General features: G+C 43.9%; 1 protein-coding gene and 1 long non-coding RNA gene across 3 annotated transcripts in view; one reads left to right on the plus strand and one right to left on the minus strand.

Annotated features, from left to right (window-relative positions):
* HELT (helt bHLH transcription factor) overlaps positions 1–17,271 on the plus strand; it is a 131,487-nt gene that overhangs the window by 58,864 nt on the left and 55,352 nt on the right. Inside the window, exon 2 of one of the 2 annotated variants that reach the window (XM_082237937.1) lies at positions 13,685–13,765. The gene's annotated coding sequence lies outside the window, so the exon portion shown is untranslated. Of the gene's footprint in view, positions 1–13,561; positions 13,766–17,271 lie in introns of those variants that run through there. The other variant, XM_082237938.1, reaches the window with a different exon arrangement.
* LOC309540790 overlaps positions 12,407–17,271 on the minus strand; it is a 40,515-nt gene continuing 35,650 nt past the window's right edge. The window contains exon 3 of the long non-coding RNA XR_014223496.1: positions 12,407–12,532. This is a non-coding gene — a long non-coding RNA (uncharacterized lncRNA). The remainder of the gene's footprint in view (positions 12,533–17,271) is intronic.

The following is a 17,271-nucleotide window of genomic DNA, read 5'->3' on the forward strand; positions in this document are numbered from 1 at the left end:
GACTGGCAAATCAAGCACTGTGCAGAGTCCCTTCACTTATAAAATGTGTTTTTCCTGAGGTGGATGCATAGGAGAAGGCTATACATCTAACCAAAATGGGATAAGTGATCCTTAGTTTTCTGCAGCAGGAGCCTCAGACAGATTATAGTCATCTGGGGAAAGGCATAAACACACTTGAAGGGTGCAGCGCAAGAGAAGTTCTCTATGAGTTTTGACTAATATGGCTGAGGCTTTCAAAAGCTGGCCATAATAATTTCTAGTGCCACCTTTCCCAAGCCTAAAGGTAAAGGGACCCCCTGACCATTAGGTCCAGTAGCGGACGACTCTGGGGTTGCGGCGCTCATCTCACTTTATTGGCTGAGGGAGTTGGCGTACAGCTTCCAGGTCATGTGGCTAAGCTGCTTCTGGCGAACCAGAGCAGTGCATGGAAACGCCGTTTACCTTCCCGCTGGAGCGGTACCTATTTATCTACTTGCACTTTGACGTGCTTTTGAACTGCTAGGTGGGCAGGAGCAGGGACCAAGCAATGGGAGCTCACCCCGTCGCGGGGATTCGAACCACCGACCTTCTGATCGGCAAGCCCTAGGCTCTGTGGTTTAACCCACAGCGCCACCCGCGTCCTAGTTCCCACCAAATGTTCATGGATTATAACTCCCATCAGTTGTAGTCAGCATGGCCATTGGTCATGGATGGGGGAAGTTATTGCCCTACAACACCTGGAGGGCAGCAGACTGGAGAAAGCTGCATTAAGCTCTCATTGTCTAATATACACTTGTTTCAAACCCTAAATCCACAAACCCCAAATATATATAACATAATGCTACTGAGACAGGTGCAGCCAGTTGCAGGACATGGTTCCCTGTTGAAATTGCATTCAGTGAAACTGAATGAATTGTGAGCTGAGAGGCCTCTTCACCAGGGAAATGCCAGATTTAAATGCCTGGCTTGAGAACACCGCTCACAAAACGGGTGTGGGGAGAGAGAGAGAGAGAGAGAGAGAGAGAGAGTTCATTTTGCAACACGTGAAATAGGCCTGCATAACGCAAGGCCAGTGGGCTACTTGCAGACTCCATCCAATTTGTCGCTCCTGCAGGAGTTACCGTAAAACACTCCCTGCTTGTGTCCCACCCCTGACTCTGTAGAAATACCTTCTGATCTGCATTATGCATACTCTCCACTGCTTCTCCCAGCATTCAGAAGATCTGTCAACCTGTTTCCCAGCCTGTTGCAACAATCCAGCTATGCCAAACAACCTGATTGCTATCAAGTTCCTCTCAAAATCAATTCATACATTACATTTTAAAGTGTGCACTTAAACATCCTTTAGTTTTGATTTTGTTTTTAAAAAGAATGGCATTGGATTTCACTTAATGCTGTCGCAGTAAATAACTATTTCCTTGATCTGATTAATAGCCTTCTATCCTACCGTATTTGAATTGGTGGGGTCAGTGCTCCCCCCCCCCGGTAAAATAATATGTTTAGGGGTACTTTCATTTTGACTGAAGAAAACCACCATTTTATATAGTTCAAATCAGGAAAAATAAATAAAAATAAAATAAAATAAAAATAAATCAGGAGTGCTCTGATGGTGTTTCCTGCTTGGCAGGGGGTTGGACTCAATGGCCCTTGTGGTCTCTTCCAACTCTATGATTCTATGATTCTATGAAATACAGTAAATGGACAAAAGTACAAAGATTCACAAAATGTTCATGGGTATGCATACCCCTGGGAAAAAAGCACTGGGTGGGGCTATCCTTTTCAGTTGCAATGTGAATTTTATTATTTATGCGTGCTGACTTGGGTCGCTTGCAGGTGCATGCATCACATGTAGTTCAGCCCCACACAAGTGATTGTATTTTTCTCTCCCTTTTGCCATTTCCCTTATAGAATTACCAAAAAGCATGTTTTCTATCTCAATATCTAACAAAGAGCAGCACCGTATTTAGGGTGGTGCAGGCAGTTCATTCGCACAGGGTGCTGAGCTGAGGGGGGGCACAAATAATAATAAATAATAAAAGAATTATTGTGAAAATAAGAAATATTGAAGGGGAGGCCACCAAATTTTCTGCTTGCTCAGGGCGCCATATTACCAAAGTCCATCCCTGCAAAGAGAGTCCCTTTCCCTAACCTCGGGGTGACATTAGGGCCTCCCTTCACCTGAATAGTTACGACATGCCTTTTCAAAGCCTACATCTCCTTGCCAAACCAAACAGGAAAGTAGTTTCTGAAATACTGATCACAAAGAGTTCAGAAAAAAGGAGTCACATGCCAGAAAGAAAGCAAACATTCTGGGCACAACCTAATGTTTGTAAATGCTGTTTCTAAAGATCAAGAATGGATGTTTGTTGATGCTCATTAGCTCTCAAAAGGTTCCCTTTTTCAAAAGCTCAGTTAATGGTGTTTGAGCACAGTAATCTCTTGGGCTGTATCAGAACTGCTATATTCAATGCTATATCCTCCTAAGTCTGCACAAACCAAGGGGATACAAGTGGTTCCCTTTCCTGTCTTACCCTCATAGCAACTCTGTGAGGTAGGTTAGGCTGAGAGTAACTCTGACCCACCTGGTTACCCAAGGAAAGCTTCATGGCTGTGTGGTCATTTCATACTTGGTCTCCCTTGTCCTACTGTGGCAACTACATCACACTGACAATTAATACTACAGTGGTACCTCAGGTTAAGAACTTAATTCATTCTGGAGGTCTGTTCTTAACCTGAAACTGTTCTTAACCTGAGGTACCACTTTAGCTAATGGGGTTCTCCTGCTGCCGCTGCGTGAATTTCTGTTCTCATCCTGAAGCAAAGTTCTTAACCCGAGGTACTATTTCTGGGTTAGTGGAGTCTGTAACCTGAAGCATCTGTAACCTGAAGCGTCTGTAATAATAGACTGTACAATAGATACTCAACAGAAGCACTGTTAAGACATACATGAATATAAATAAGGATGACAGATTACTATCTCTTCCTGATTTAAAGGCGCCCTCATCGATTTTGTAAGCATCTGATTGTACGATGACTTTAATCACTGAAGAGGGTTTTGAGTACAGGTTTCTCTTCTTCTTTGGCAATCACTCGTAGACGAGTAAGACTGTCTTCCATGGTCTTAACAGTGAGTCTGTAAGTGACTGTGGAGGCCAATTCTGGATCCACACATCCTTCCACAGTGGGGACATAGGTTTCCGGGCAGGAGTTGATCACAACGAGGGTTTGCCAAGTGTGACTTCCTTTTAGCTTGTTTCTCCCTTTTGTCCTGAGTTCGAGTGCATTCAAAGCCAATGACACTCTACTTGTGCACAATCAACTTGTACCGTATATGTGCGGCACTAGAAAATAATTTAATAATTTGATTCATACCGGGAAATGAAGGGAGAGAGCTAAAGACCCTCCTCAGAGCCTGGCAAGGACTTCAGTGAGGGCAGATAAGAGACTGGAGGCACAGCGGGGCTTTGTTTAGGCTGCTCAGCCTCCCCACCTAACAGCTACTGTGCTTAGTAGCGTAGCAGAAGCAGCTGCTTTTCCACATCTCCTCCAGCTCGCCCCATTGCTTCAATTCCAGTTGGGGATATTCTTTGCACGGTAATTTTGATCTGGGTTGGAGAGGGAGTGGCAGAGAGGGCATTTAAAGGTTGTTTTTAGAGGGTGCTCCTCACTTATGCGATTTCCATTTATGCATGCAGGGCACTGGAACATAGCCCGGTAAGTGGGGTGTCACCTGTATGTTTCAGAAAAGGGTTATCCTATTGGCTCTGGCAATTGAGGGGATGAAGACCCAGCCTCACGGCATTCCATGAACTGGATGGATAGGAGTTTGCATACCCTTAATGGAGTTACACTCCTAATCAGATTTACTTCTGAATAGAGATGCATAGGATTGTATTCTTAATGAACTAACTGCACCAGCTGTTCATCATTTGTCACTTCCTTTTTCTACTATGTTAAACACTCGTGATTTGGATAGGCGCACATTTTAAGAAGGTCATAGACTGGTTATTTAGATGGCACCCTAATAGGAGGCAAGAGATGTCTCTAGGAGGTATATGTATTTCCTTTCTCCGTCTCAATGCTGGCTCTCTTCTCCATAATTGCCCCATTTGCCAGAATGGCAGCTTGACATATAATACTAGAAGTACAAGAAATAAGAAGCATAAACAGGATGTTTAGCGACTCAACAGGCTTTTACAGCTTCAGGCTCTGATGATGTCACAACACCCTGACACTGTTGTTGAACTCTTCTTTACTCACATTTGATCAGCTACATGCAGGGGCAGACTTTGGTAAGATGGCACTGTGAGTGAGGACAAAATTGGGTGCCTCCGCCTAAAATATTTCTTTTTTTCACAATAATTCATGTTGGTACAGTTGCTTTTTATGGATCTTCTCAGCAGATAGCTGTAAAAATCTTCTTCTTCTTTTATTTTTATTATTATAATTATTATAATTATTATAATTATTATTATTATTATTATGTGCCCCCTCGGCTCAGTGCCCTGTGTGGTGGAGCTGCCCAGACAGCCCTAAATCTGGGGCTGCTACACGGATTGCCAGTTTGTTGGAGTCTAGCAGGTTTGCCTTCTAATCCTTCCCAGGGTTAGGCAAAGTAAAGTACTACTGACTTCTGTGTGCTGGGGCCGCACACATTCCAGTTCTCAGCCCTTCCTTTGAATTCAGTTGTGCAAAACCTGGGTAAAGCCCTTTCTGCTGGAGAGCTGCAGCAAAACAGATGCAAGCGCAGTCATCATAGCTGATTGTTTATATGCTTTTTCCTACACGAGAATGTGCAGATGTAGCACATGCAAGGCAAGCCAAAGTGGTGCTTTCCATATATTCTGGACTACAAATCCTATCAGCCCTAGCAAACATAGTCAGTGGTCAAGATGATGGAAATTGTAGTCCAAAAGATAGGGTTGCCATATTTCAAAAAGTAAAAAACCAGGACACCCCGAAAGAACTGTGGAGCTTTTTTAAGGAAAACCCCTAAGTTGCTGAGATTTATTATTATTATTATTATTATTTTTACAAAATCGCCAAATAAACATGATTTTTCGATTGACTTGCCTAAGATCCAAGACAAAGCGCTGCCTTTTGGAAATTCCCCCCAGATGTCAATTGTGCCTTTGAAATTCCAGTAATGTCCGGGGAAATCCAGATGTATGGCAGCCCTACAAAAGATCTATATGGCACTGCATTGGCTACCCAGCATACACGCCACACATTTAAAGTTATTGACTTCCGGGAGGGGGGGGGAATAATCCTGGGAATTGTAGTTTTTTTTAAAAAAGGGAAATATAACTCCATGAAGGTTAAAGCACAGTTCCCATGATGCTTTTGGGGGGGAGGGGGAAGTTATGTGCTTTTAACGTATGATGTATACACAGTTTCAATGGCTGCAATCCTGAGTACATTTTCTAGGAAGAACCACTAAAACAGCAAGTCATACTTCTGAGTAAACATAGACAGGGTTGCCCTGCATGACATGTAAAATCAGCAGATATATTGCGTGATCAACAAAATGATCAGGTGGTTTGCTTTACTCTTGAATAAATAAAAGCAGTTTCAGTCATATATGCCCAAGATTGACCTGTCTGGCTTGAAATGTATGAGCCACTTTCCCAGAGGGCTCTTAAGGTGGCATACAAAAAAACCCAATGCAAATACAATAAAAGTTCCACAAGCTGAAAACAGGCAAACATTAAACAGTGCATAAAACAATTCAAAGCCACAGAGCAAATTAGCAAAATCAACAAGACAAGCCATCTTCCTTCCTTGCATTTTCAAGTTGTACCAGCTTCTGTTCTGTTCTGATTAGGTGGATTTGGGATCACTTCTATGGCAGGCAAAAATTACTGGTTATCGAAGATCAGGGAAAATACAGGAAATAAAATGAGGCACTTTGCAAAGATGGTTCTCCTGTTTTCTCTTCATCAAGCTCTGCTCTGTCCATTTGGCCCAGTCCCCCCTCATAACTTAATAACTTGCTAAAGAAACATGTGCAAGGAGTGTTTACAGGTCGTTCCCCTTGCCCCACATTTGATGCCAAGAGCATGTGCTATATTTAATGGACCAATCTGTAAGGGAGGAATGCAATCCTGAGAACACTTAAATTGGCAAAGCCCCATCCAAACGTCCTTGCTAAAGGATAGCGGATGGGGACAGCAGCAGTGAAAGAACACTTGTTTGGCAGACAAGTTGTCTCAATACTACAGAGCAGGAGGATTAAGCTGTGTCCTTCCTGCATCTCTCTGAAGAAGAGATGGAGCCATGCGCCAGTTCTAGCTCTTGCTTACTGAGGCTTACTAAATGAACAGGTCCTAAGTTTCTGGAGTAATACTTATCCTGCAGTCCAGGTGACTTGGGCAACCAGAAGTTGCAAGAAGAAGAAGAGTTTGGATTTGATATCCCGCTTTATCACTACCCAAAGGAGTCTCAAAGCGGCTAACATTCTCCTTTCCCTTCCTCCCCCACAACAAACACTCTGTGAGGTGAGTGGGGCTGAGAGACTTCAGAGAAGTGTGACTAGCCCAAGGTCACCCAGGAGCTGCATGTGGAGGAGAGGGGACGCCAACCTGGTTCCCCAGATTACGAGTCCACCGCTTTTAACCACTACACCACACTGGCTCTCTAGCAACTCACCTATGCGATAACCCCCAGTACAGTGGTACCTCAGTTTAAGAATAGTCCTGTTTAAGAACGATTCGGTTTACAAACTTCACAAAACCGGAAATAGTGTCCCAGATTGAGAACTTTACCTCGGTCTAAGAACGGAATCCGAACGGTGGAAGGGCACCGGCGGTGGGAAGCCTCATTAGGGAAAGCGTGCCTCAGTTTAAGAATGGTTTTGGTTTAAGAATGGACTTCTGGAATGGATTCAGTTCATAAACTGAGGTAAAGGTAAAGGTAAAGGTACCCCTGACCATTAGGTCCAGTAGTGGACAACTCTGGGGTTGCAGAGCTCATCTCGCTTTACTGGCTGAGGGAGCCGGCGTTTGTCCACAGACAGCTTCCGGGTCATGTGGCCAGCATGACTAAGCCGCTTCTGGCGAATCAGAGCAGCACACGGAAACGCTGTTTACCTTTCCACCGGAGCGGTACCTATTTATCTACTTGCACTTTGATGTGCTTTCGAACTGCTAGGTGGGCAGGAGCTGGGACCGAGCAACGGGAGCTCACCCCGTTGTGGGATTTGAACCGTCAACCTTCTGATTGGCAAGCCCAAGCTCAGTGGTTTAGACCACCGCACCACCCAAGGTACCACTGTATATATATTTAAAAATACCACCGGTATACGGGGTGTTAGGGAAGAGGTAGTGCCTCTGGTGGGGGACTTCTTGTGCTCCTTCTGGGGCAGCTTGTCCACCTTTGGTCCCCACCCTGCACTCAGCTTTTACCTGTGGCTCCTAGAAGATGTCAGTATGTGACAGAGGCCACACCCCAGGAAACAACTTCAACGGGCCAACTAAACCAGGTGAGATAGCTGATGGGTCTCAAACCCTCAGTGAGTTAGAGACTTCCCTTGCATGTGAAGACAGGCTCCAGCGGATTGAGTGGATGAGACCAATAGTGGATCCAATGGTCAAGAAAGCAGTTTCTGCATGTTCTGTAGAGGGGGCAGATGGGGCACTTCAACCTGGGAAGGTAGCCCATCTAGGAGAAGGAAAACTCTGATCCTACACCTCTGCTACCTTGTGGGAGAAGAAAAGACTAAGGAATAAACCATATACAAATCTGGAGTCCCTGAGATGGTTGGATGGTGCCTTGTACGCCTCTTTCCAGCAATCCCTGCTCCTAAGCTGGTGCCTAATGTATTGCTTTGTTGTCCTTTGAAACCATATCAATGTGGTCAAGAGGGGGCCTTGTCATCTGGGCAGCTTAGGACCGCCAGGCTAATGCAGCAGTTTGATTTTACCCGCAGAGATGCACTCCATTGTCTCTCGAGACAGATGGATGCCAACAACATAGAGCGGGCAATAGGCCCCCCCTTTTTTTTTTTAATCAAGCAAAGATATACCAGTCACTGTTTACTTTGAAAGGAGAGGACCATGAGAGCCTGTGCTAGGCAGCTTAGAACTTCATTCTCTTTTAGCTAATGCTGACAATGAAAGTGGAATGTGCTCTGGTGCTTTGATTGTGGCTGGTGATATCGTGAGTAATGTTGCAGCTGTATAGCTAAAAGAAGGTAGATCAAATAAACTGAATGAACTGGCTTAGTTATCACCTGAGGGCTCTTATTGTATTGCATAACAATCCCACAACCTTGCCATGCTCTCACCAGGTTTCCTTGGGAATTTAAGAATTGGAATAGAATCTTACAGCTTTCTCAGCAATCACAGGTGTGAACAAATGGAATTCTTTCAAGTGTGCTTGGTTTGGAGAAGTACGAGGCAGAGCTGTCCTTTCTCCGTTGATATTTTATTTGCGTTTGGAGCAGAATAGGAAAATTCATAGTTGTTTTTTTTTACATGAAGTGGAATTTAAAATAGCTATTTTGCAGATGATTTGTTATTATTGCACACCACCCCAGTCTCTGAGCAGTGCATGATTCCAGGGGCTCTTGGTCATTCACACAGTTCATGTTTCCAAAGTTCATGTTTCCTGAATGGGGAAACTGTGCCCCTGAAGGACCAGGAGTGCAGCCTGGGAGTCATTTTGAACTCACAGCTGTCCATGGAGTCACAGGTTAATTCTGTGTCTGTCTACCAGCTCCATCTGGTACGCAGGCTGAGACCCTACCTGCCTGTGCACTGTGTTGCCAGAGTGGTACATGTGCTGGTTCTCTCCCGCTTGGACTACTGCAATGCGCTCTACATGGGGCTTCCTTTCAAGGTGATCCAGAAACTACAACTAATCCAGAATGTAGCAGCCCTGGATGTAGCAGTCCTGGAAGACCTCCATTGGCTCCCAGTACATTTCTGAGCACAATTCAAAGTGTTGGTGCTAACCTTTAAAACCCTAAAAAGCCTCATATTTTCTTTTTGTATGTGTTGTATTAAAATGAAATAAAAACTATTATAAAAAAAGGAAAGGGGGAAAAAGGGGAAAGGGGGGGGAAAGCCCTAAACAGGTGTAATGTTTTACAGTGTTTTTATATGTGATGGAAGCCACCCAGAGTGGCTGGAAACCCAGTCTGATGAGTGGATTACAAATAATACATTATTATTATTATTATTATTATTATTATTATTATTATTATTATCATCATCATCATCATCATCATCATTAATACTATTACTACTACTACTAAACGAGGCACAGTGAAGGCTATGGTGTCTTTATAATATATGGTTTATATATATAAACCACCTGAGCCTACGATGGAGGGGCTCACAGCATCAACACCCCGAAAGGGTCTTGCTTCTCCCATAGCCACAGGCTTGGATTCGTACAGAAATCAAACACTGCTCTCTCTATCCCCAGTTTGCCGCTTTGCTTCTAGCTCACATCACTGCAAAACTCTCCTTCTAACTACTCACGAGTTGAGGGATGGAGGCGTACCCATTTGCCACATCACACAGATTCATTTCCTTTGTTCCCGTTAATGGCTCATTGCCCAGGCTATCACCTCAACTGAAAGGTAGCCTGGCTTATATTTTAACACTTGCTGTATCCAGGGGTTAGAAGGTTCTTGGTATACAGCCCACTCCCCACCCACCCACCAAAACTAATAACGTTATTTGTCCGTAGGCCCAAAATGATGTTGCAGGTGTATTGGACTCCATACTAACTTCCAAATTAAAGAGTCAAATTGATATCCTTTTATTCACGAATTTCCAATCGATTTTTCTTTGGAGGAATTGGCAGCTCACGATTGCTGGACTCAGAGCTTCGTGCAATGAAGGAAGCGCCTCGATTCCCAAGTGCCTCCGTCTCCAACCCCGCTCACACTCGGCACTCTTTTTGGAGTTTACCGGGGAGCGGGGGAGTCATTCCAGACACCCACAGGAACACCAGGTCCTCAGAACGCTTGATCTGAGGGTTTTTCAGGGTACCGCAGCGCTCTAGCAGTTCTCCCCTGCCTTCAAAGCACTGGCGCCCTTTCCGCGAAAGAGCTCCTGTCCGCCATAATGGGCGACTCAACTGGAATTATTTATATTTTCAGGTGTTCAGACACTTCTAAATTACATTCCCTTTTTGTAGGCACAATGAAAGCGGATCCTATGAGACATTATGGTGGCAAAGAGACTTCTGCTTCAAGACTGGAAGGAGAAGCACTCAACCTTCATTAGTAGTTTGAAGATCTCACTGCCTTTTCTATGTTTGAATTTTTATCAAATGATCATCAGTCTTGTTTGGATATTCATTTGGACATATAAATATAAATATACACATATATAAATAAATATGTTTAAGTTAGGATTGGGGGGATTTTTTAATTGTTTATATGAATTATTATGTTACATTATCCTGCACGTGCGCGCACACACGGGACCCTCCAGAAAAAAGTATTTCACAAAACGTATCCTCCCTCAGCCAGTACTCCAGCCCTCCTTTGACACACCTAGCCCTAATACCTCCTTGATGTACCTACTGATACATGGATGCTTGTTTCCTAGGCAGAGCGCAAGCATCAGCATAGCAGTGCTAAAAGCTTTCACTGCTTGGGGACTGTGGACAAGGTCAGGGCTAAACTATTTGAAAGATCTCTCTTGTTCCGTCACATTTCCTGGGATGAGACACCAAAACCTGAACTCAGCAACTCTTGATGGCTCAGCAGCCGGTAGGCATTTGGTTGGGAAGAGAGTATGAGAATCTTACAGTGCTTTGTGTAATACATGTTTATAAAATATTCAAGTTGAGCACAGAGGAGAAGACCCTTAGGCAAACAGTGTGTTTCTCCTTTAAAGAAACATTTGTTTCGCGGAGTTGCATTTTGCCAGCTGGCTGCCAACCCCACCCCTTAGGATCCTTCTCCTCCACTGACTACTGTACATTCCAATTCTCAGGCACTTTCCCTGAAGCATTACCCAGATTGAATGTGCTAGATAGCTAGTAACCAACAGTCATTGTAAAGCATTAAGCAAACGAACTCGTACAAAATTTTTCAGACAAGGCCATTCTGCACAACGATGAGACAATTCAAGTATTGTTTGGAAACCTACGTGAACATTGCTTGAACTTTGTTTACAGCAATGCCTCAATCGGCGAAGCAACTTTCGCGTTGAACTTCAACTAGAGTCTCATCAACAACACATTTTAAATATGTGATTAACACATGGATGGATAACTTGGTGTCAATAAAAACTTCCCATGCTAGAGAAAGGCCTCAATTGTGTAGTCACGAGTGAAGGATCAGGCTTGCACACTCGCAACCCTAGGGCTTTGGTAGCATTTACTTTCAGTTTCACTGGGTCTCAGTTTCCCGTGGTTCAGTTAACAAGCAAGCTATATAAGCCGGTGGTCACTGCTGTGAAACTGAGAACGGGGTGGGGAAATGAGTCACCGGCTGCCTTACCTCTAGTGACCTCTGTACTGGGCAGCCCACTAAAGGAGCCTGCTGCCTTGCAGCAAGAAAGCCAGTGGGTAACCAACCACCTGCAGTCAGGGATAAGGGACACCTTTGATGAGGTCACATTGAAAGATGAAACAATGCACAAACAGAAACCCAGCCAGCCTTTGAAATTTGCACTTCTCTGAATTTTGCAAAATTTGGGGATAGTGCACAACATCATAGGAAGGCTGTTGTTCAGCCAAATAATATGGGTAAAAATGCACATGCTAGAGGAAATGTATATAAATACTGAGGCCTGGTGAATGTACACAATGGCTGGTTGTTATGCACATTGACCATTCAACTTACATCCCCCTTAACATTCACCTATAACAGCCTCATCACACAATGCTCACATTTATCCTTATTCAAGAATCCCGTGCCTCAGGTTCCCATTTTCAAAACTGGTATGTCACTGTGCATATTAGGGTAGATGCATGCCTTGCTATGTTTCTATAAAGCACCTGTGGCATGGGTTTACATGGAAGAGATCTGTTTATAAAAACAGTGGCATTTCATTTGTTTAGCTTATGTTTCATTTTAAAACTGATAAGATAATAGTGGGAGCAAATGGAATGAAATGGTGTCCGCAGGCGTTTTTGTTGTTTGTCTAGCCTCTGTTTACAACGGAACATTTTTCCATTTCCTACGTATGTCAGCTCAAGTTACACAGCAAAACTGCAATCTGAGAAGCAGTCGGAGTTCTAAACCTTTAATAAAAACCTTGTGCATGCATTAATGTCGATGGGAGGGCACCAGGTTGGCAAAAGCTGCATTAATTAGAAGCAGGGCTATCACAGGTGGCATCTAGCCTTAGCCTCCCTTGACGTCAGTGCAATGTTTCACTGAATATTCACAATCAGCAAGGCTGCTCTGAACTTTGGATGACCCAGCAATAATTTATTTATTTTTAATGAGATTTTTCTGTTTAAAACATTAACTTTTTTTATTATACAATCTGTGGTGCTATCTTTTGTTGTTGTCGTTGTCCCAGACCAATTGAGGTTACTTCGGATTTCGCTTTTCTAGTATAGCAACTCATGGCATGCCTTCCTAAGTGAAAATAAATGCACGCCAATAACTAAGACAATTCCACGTTCCAAAAAACAACAACCAGTGCCTCATTTCTAAAAGGATACCTACCAAGGTCCAGGATTAAACAATATCCCGTGACAAGAAAGCCTTAAATCAGTACTTATGCCTATGCCTATTACCACTTCTATTTGTTAATTTAAATGCAGGATCTAACTCTGGATACAGTGGTACCTTGGGTTACTTAATTCGTTCCAGAAGTCCGTTCTCAACCTGAAACTGTTCTTAACCTGAAGCACCACTTTAGCTAATGGGGCCTCCCACTGCCGCCGCGCCGCCAGAGCACAATTTCTGTTCTCATCCTGAAGCAAAGTTCTTAATCTGAGGTAATATTTCTGGGTTAGCGGAGCCTGTAACCTGAAGCGTATGTAACCTGAAGTGTATGTAACCTGAGGTACCACTGAATTAGGCAATATCGCATACTCCCCCCCCAAAGTATATTAGGAGAAATTCACAATAAGATGATACTTTATTTATGAGAACTAGTTTTTAAAAATTCACAAACAGATGTGGAAGCGTGGGGAAACAAATTTAAGGCTGGAAAATGAGAAACAGAAACTGACCTATTTGCCCATCCCTACTGTGGAGTCTCTGAATACTGTGAATGCACTCACCTCATGGGATCATAGGAACACTGGAAGATGTATTCTACTGAATTAGATCATTCATCTCTCTAGCTCAGTATTGCCTGCACTGACAGGAAGTTCTCCAGGGTTCAGAAAGGGGGCATTCCCAGTCCTATCTAGAGATGCCTCGGATTGGAACCTGGGACCTTCTGCATAAAAAGAAAACATATTCTCTACCACTGAGCTTCAGCACTTCTTTTGACCTGAGCTCTCCCAGCTAGCCTGTCTCTAAGTGCGACTCATCCCTCAGTGCAGAGAGTCCAGAGCCAGTCAGCTTCTGCTGCTGGCCAAGAGACCAGCTGGCTGGCATTCTTTATCTCGCAAACCTACTACAGAGGAAAGAAAACCACACACAAACCTGGAAATTGGTTGCAGGACTTTCTGCTGAGACTCTAGTTTTGTTCCCAACATGCATTTCCTTAGCCATTGGCTCCTCTTAGTTCCTGTTCCCAATCTAAGACACTGAAGGTGTTGTGTTTTTTAACAGGGTTATATGGATGCTTCATGAAGATGGTGACACTGGTCATCACTTAGCAATGATTACTCGGCCTGCCTGGGGACTTCCACTGTGGGTAACATTTCTGCTTGTTCTTGTGGCTTACCCTCGTATTTCACATGCCATTGTCTGTTTTCAGTGGACATTCTTTCTAGTGGTACAGATCTGCCTTAAGCAACAAGGTGATGAAAAAAGAAACAAAGTTTGTGTTTAAACACTTGCAAGTGCCTCTCCTGCCTGAAAGAAGATGTATGGAGAGCTAACCAGATGACCATGGGAAGTCCAACAGCAGGCAAACATGTTTTGTGTTTTGCCTGGCTAAAGAAGAACCCCAGAATCCAGTGACATCAAAATGTGTTTAAAAAGCAGGGGGAAATTGGGAAAAGTCCCACAGGTTCAGAGAAATGTCTTCTCTCCGCACACACGCTGTGATTTTTGGGAGGATTTTGTTTTATCTGCATCCAGAGAGTGAAGAAATTATTTCTTCGGCAAAGCACTAACTTAAATCTATATCTTCATTAAAACATATGTATTTAATTAAGCATTTCTTTCTAAAGAAATAAATATATACATATTTAAGGCATACTTTATGGGGAGTGAGCCCCATGGAATGTTTGCTGGGTACAATTGTGTACTAAATGTTACATAGAAACTGAAATCCCAGGCATAAATATCACTGCGGTCAATGGGATTTGCTTATCAGTATAAGTGTTTAGGATTAGAGTGTTTGTGGTTTCTTTGATGTTCAATATTTCTCCAGGAATGAATTTGCAGAATATATTTATTAAGAAATAAGCTACTTTGTATGGCAGTGGAAGAGGATCCCCTTGCCCATTCTTTATCTGGAGCATGGGGGAGTGCTGAAGTAAAAGAGCAAGTGGAACCCAGGTGGCAGGAACGAAATAAAGAAATAACTGCTGATCTCTAGAGAAGCATCCATAAGAGCTCCTCTCTTCCAAAAAGGCACATGCTTTCCTCCCTATGCAGTGAAATGGAGCGAGAGATTACTTTATCCTCATTCATTTCCATTCAGGGAGGGTAGTAAAGGTAAAGGGACCCCTGACCATTAGGTCCAGTCGTGGTTGGCTCTGGGGTTCTGGCATCCAGCTCACTTTATTGGCCGAGGGAGCCAGCGTACAGTTTCCGGGTCATGTGGCATGACCCAGCATGTTCCAGCATGACTAAGCTGCTTCTGGCGAACCAGAGCAGTGCATGGAAACACCATTTACCTTCCCGCTGGAGCGGTACCTATTTATCTACTTGCACTTTGACGTGCTTTCGAACTGCTAGGTTGGCAGGAGCTGGGGCTGAGCAATGTGAGCTCACCCCATTGCGGGGATTCAAACCGCCGACCTTCTGATCAGCAAGTCCTAGGCCCACAGCGTCACCCGCATCCCTTAAGGGTGGGTAGCACCCCATATATCCTGCCTGCCATCTCCTATGTGTGATAATAAGGAGAGGAAGGAAGAGGCAGAGAGATGGGGTTAGCTCATTAAGGGCCCCTCTGGAAACTCTTTTTCTTGCACATTCCTGATTATTTGTGCAAATGATGCTTTCAGGGTAGTCACATATGATCCTGCTTTCAGTAATTGTTTATGCCTGCAAAGTTCTGAGGCAGTTCCAATCAGTGCATATCCTGTAACTTCCTGCTTAAATCCCATTAACTTTTTATACCCCACGTTGAAGGATACACCTTCAATGACACACCTGAATGGAGGGGCCCAGTCTATGCAATGCTGCAAACTCCACCCACTTTTACCTCTGGCTTTGCTCACTGACGGGAATGCACTCTACAGGTGAAAGACATCTTTTTCCTTCGCATGTTCAATTGCTCCACACTGAGCTCTACAAATTCTACTGGTACAGCGGCCTTGTAGGAGGATGCTACTCTGGTGTTGCAGGTGAATGCTCTGCCACAAATATTTAAGTTCACACAACCAGTTCCTTAGTAACTTCTTAAGTATCCTCAGTTCAACCACGTGTTTCTATTAAGTTTTTTTTATAGAGAAGCTCAAAACAAAATGCAGTATCTTTTTGAAAGGAATGTGGGGAAAGTTTTTCAAATAAGCCACAGGAAATATTTCACAAGGACACTGAAAATGACCTTGAGTTTAAAAGGAACCGCAACAAAAAATCCCAAGCACAATGGTTTCACAAATGCTTCAAGTTTGCTTTTAAGAACAAGACACAAAGCAGACCTTCAGAATTAGCCCTCCTTGCTTTAATGAAGCACAACGGCTCAGAAGTGGACAGGACTTCTGCAACTCTTCCTTTCTCTTTTTGTTCCTTGAATTCCTTTCTCCTTAACCTGCCTCCCAGAACTGTATGCGCACACAGATCTATTTTTGAATCCTCAGACATGCATCAGCATTCCATGCTTGTTACACATGGGGTTACTGTAAGGGTTACTGAACTCGGCAAAAGCATCTGCTAAACTGACTTGAGCATTTCCATGTTGTCAATTTCCTCCCACAGTAAACAAAACAGCTTTTGAGCACGCACTGCATGAGTCCTGGTGACATGTAGCATGGGACAAGTTATAAACTCTCCAGTTCACTGTGGAAATAATCCATTTGTCTCTGTGCCTCTTTGGCTAGTCAATGTCACACAATGTTCATTATCATAGGACCGAGAAAGCAAGAATGTGGGGGGTTTTTTAGGGCTGTATGTCCAACAGAGCAACATTAATTTATTGTTGTGGACCCTCTCTAGCCAGGACCTGGCCTGAAACAAGATCCCAGTGCCCTCCAGATATTTTGGGCTAAAGATTGCCTTACCAGAAGTTTTTGCAAGGTGGTGCCGTAGGTACAAGAGCTATCACTTCAGCACTTTGGGAGGACACAGTTCCTGGGTGGGTGGCAATGCTTTGTGTGAGTGTGAGCAGTTATGGCAGTGGCCTGTACTAGATGGTGCTATATGCCTGCGCGGTGTAGAGATAACAGTTCCCTGATCTCCACTGCCACCTCACATCACCCTTGGGTAAGAGTGTTGGGATCCTCCTTCCCGGTGCAGCAGTACACACCAGGGGAAGCTGGTTGCCTTCCAGAGAACTGCCATAGGAAAGCTCAGTTGGTAGGGCATGAACCTCTTAATTTCAAGACCCACATTGAGCAAAAGATTCCTGCATTGCAGGGGGTTGGACTTGATGGCGCTCATGGTCTCTTCCAACTCTATAGTTCTGTGATTCTATGATTCTGTGTCACATGAGCTGCTGGCTTGCTATTCCTAGTGCCTGAAGCACTGGGCTTTGGCAATTGGTGTCTGCATTGTTGAGGTTAATAGCTTCTATGCACGCTGGAGCCCTGCTATCTCTCAGTTAAGTACTGCCTGAAATGAAGGCACTGCATGTCCTGAAAAAGGCTCAGAATGTACTAATGAAAACAGGACCCTTCTTCCTATAGGTATACTCAGGCGGTCCCTGTCTCCTTCTCCAGTCTGGCTCTTTGCAAAAAAGCAAGATACAATTGCAAGCATAGTATGAATTCTGCAAATAGTCCAACAGAAAGTTACTTTCCCCAGCGTGCTCAAGAGCAATAGTGGACCTTGGAGTCTCAAATTTAAATGGGTGCCCTGTGCAA

The sequence above is a fragment of the Podarcis vaucheri genome (genome assembly GCF_965113315.1).
Source record: "Podarcis vaucheri genome assembly, chromosome: 9".
NCBI classification, from domain to species: domain Eukaryota; kingdom Metazoa; phylum Chordata; class Lepidosauria; order Squamata; family Lacertidae; genus Podarcis; species Podarcis vaucheri.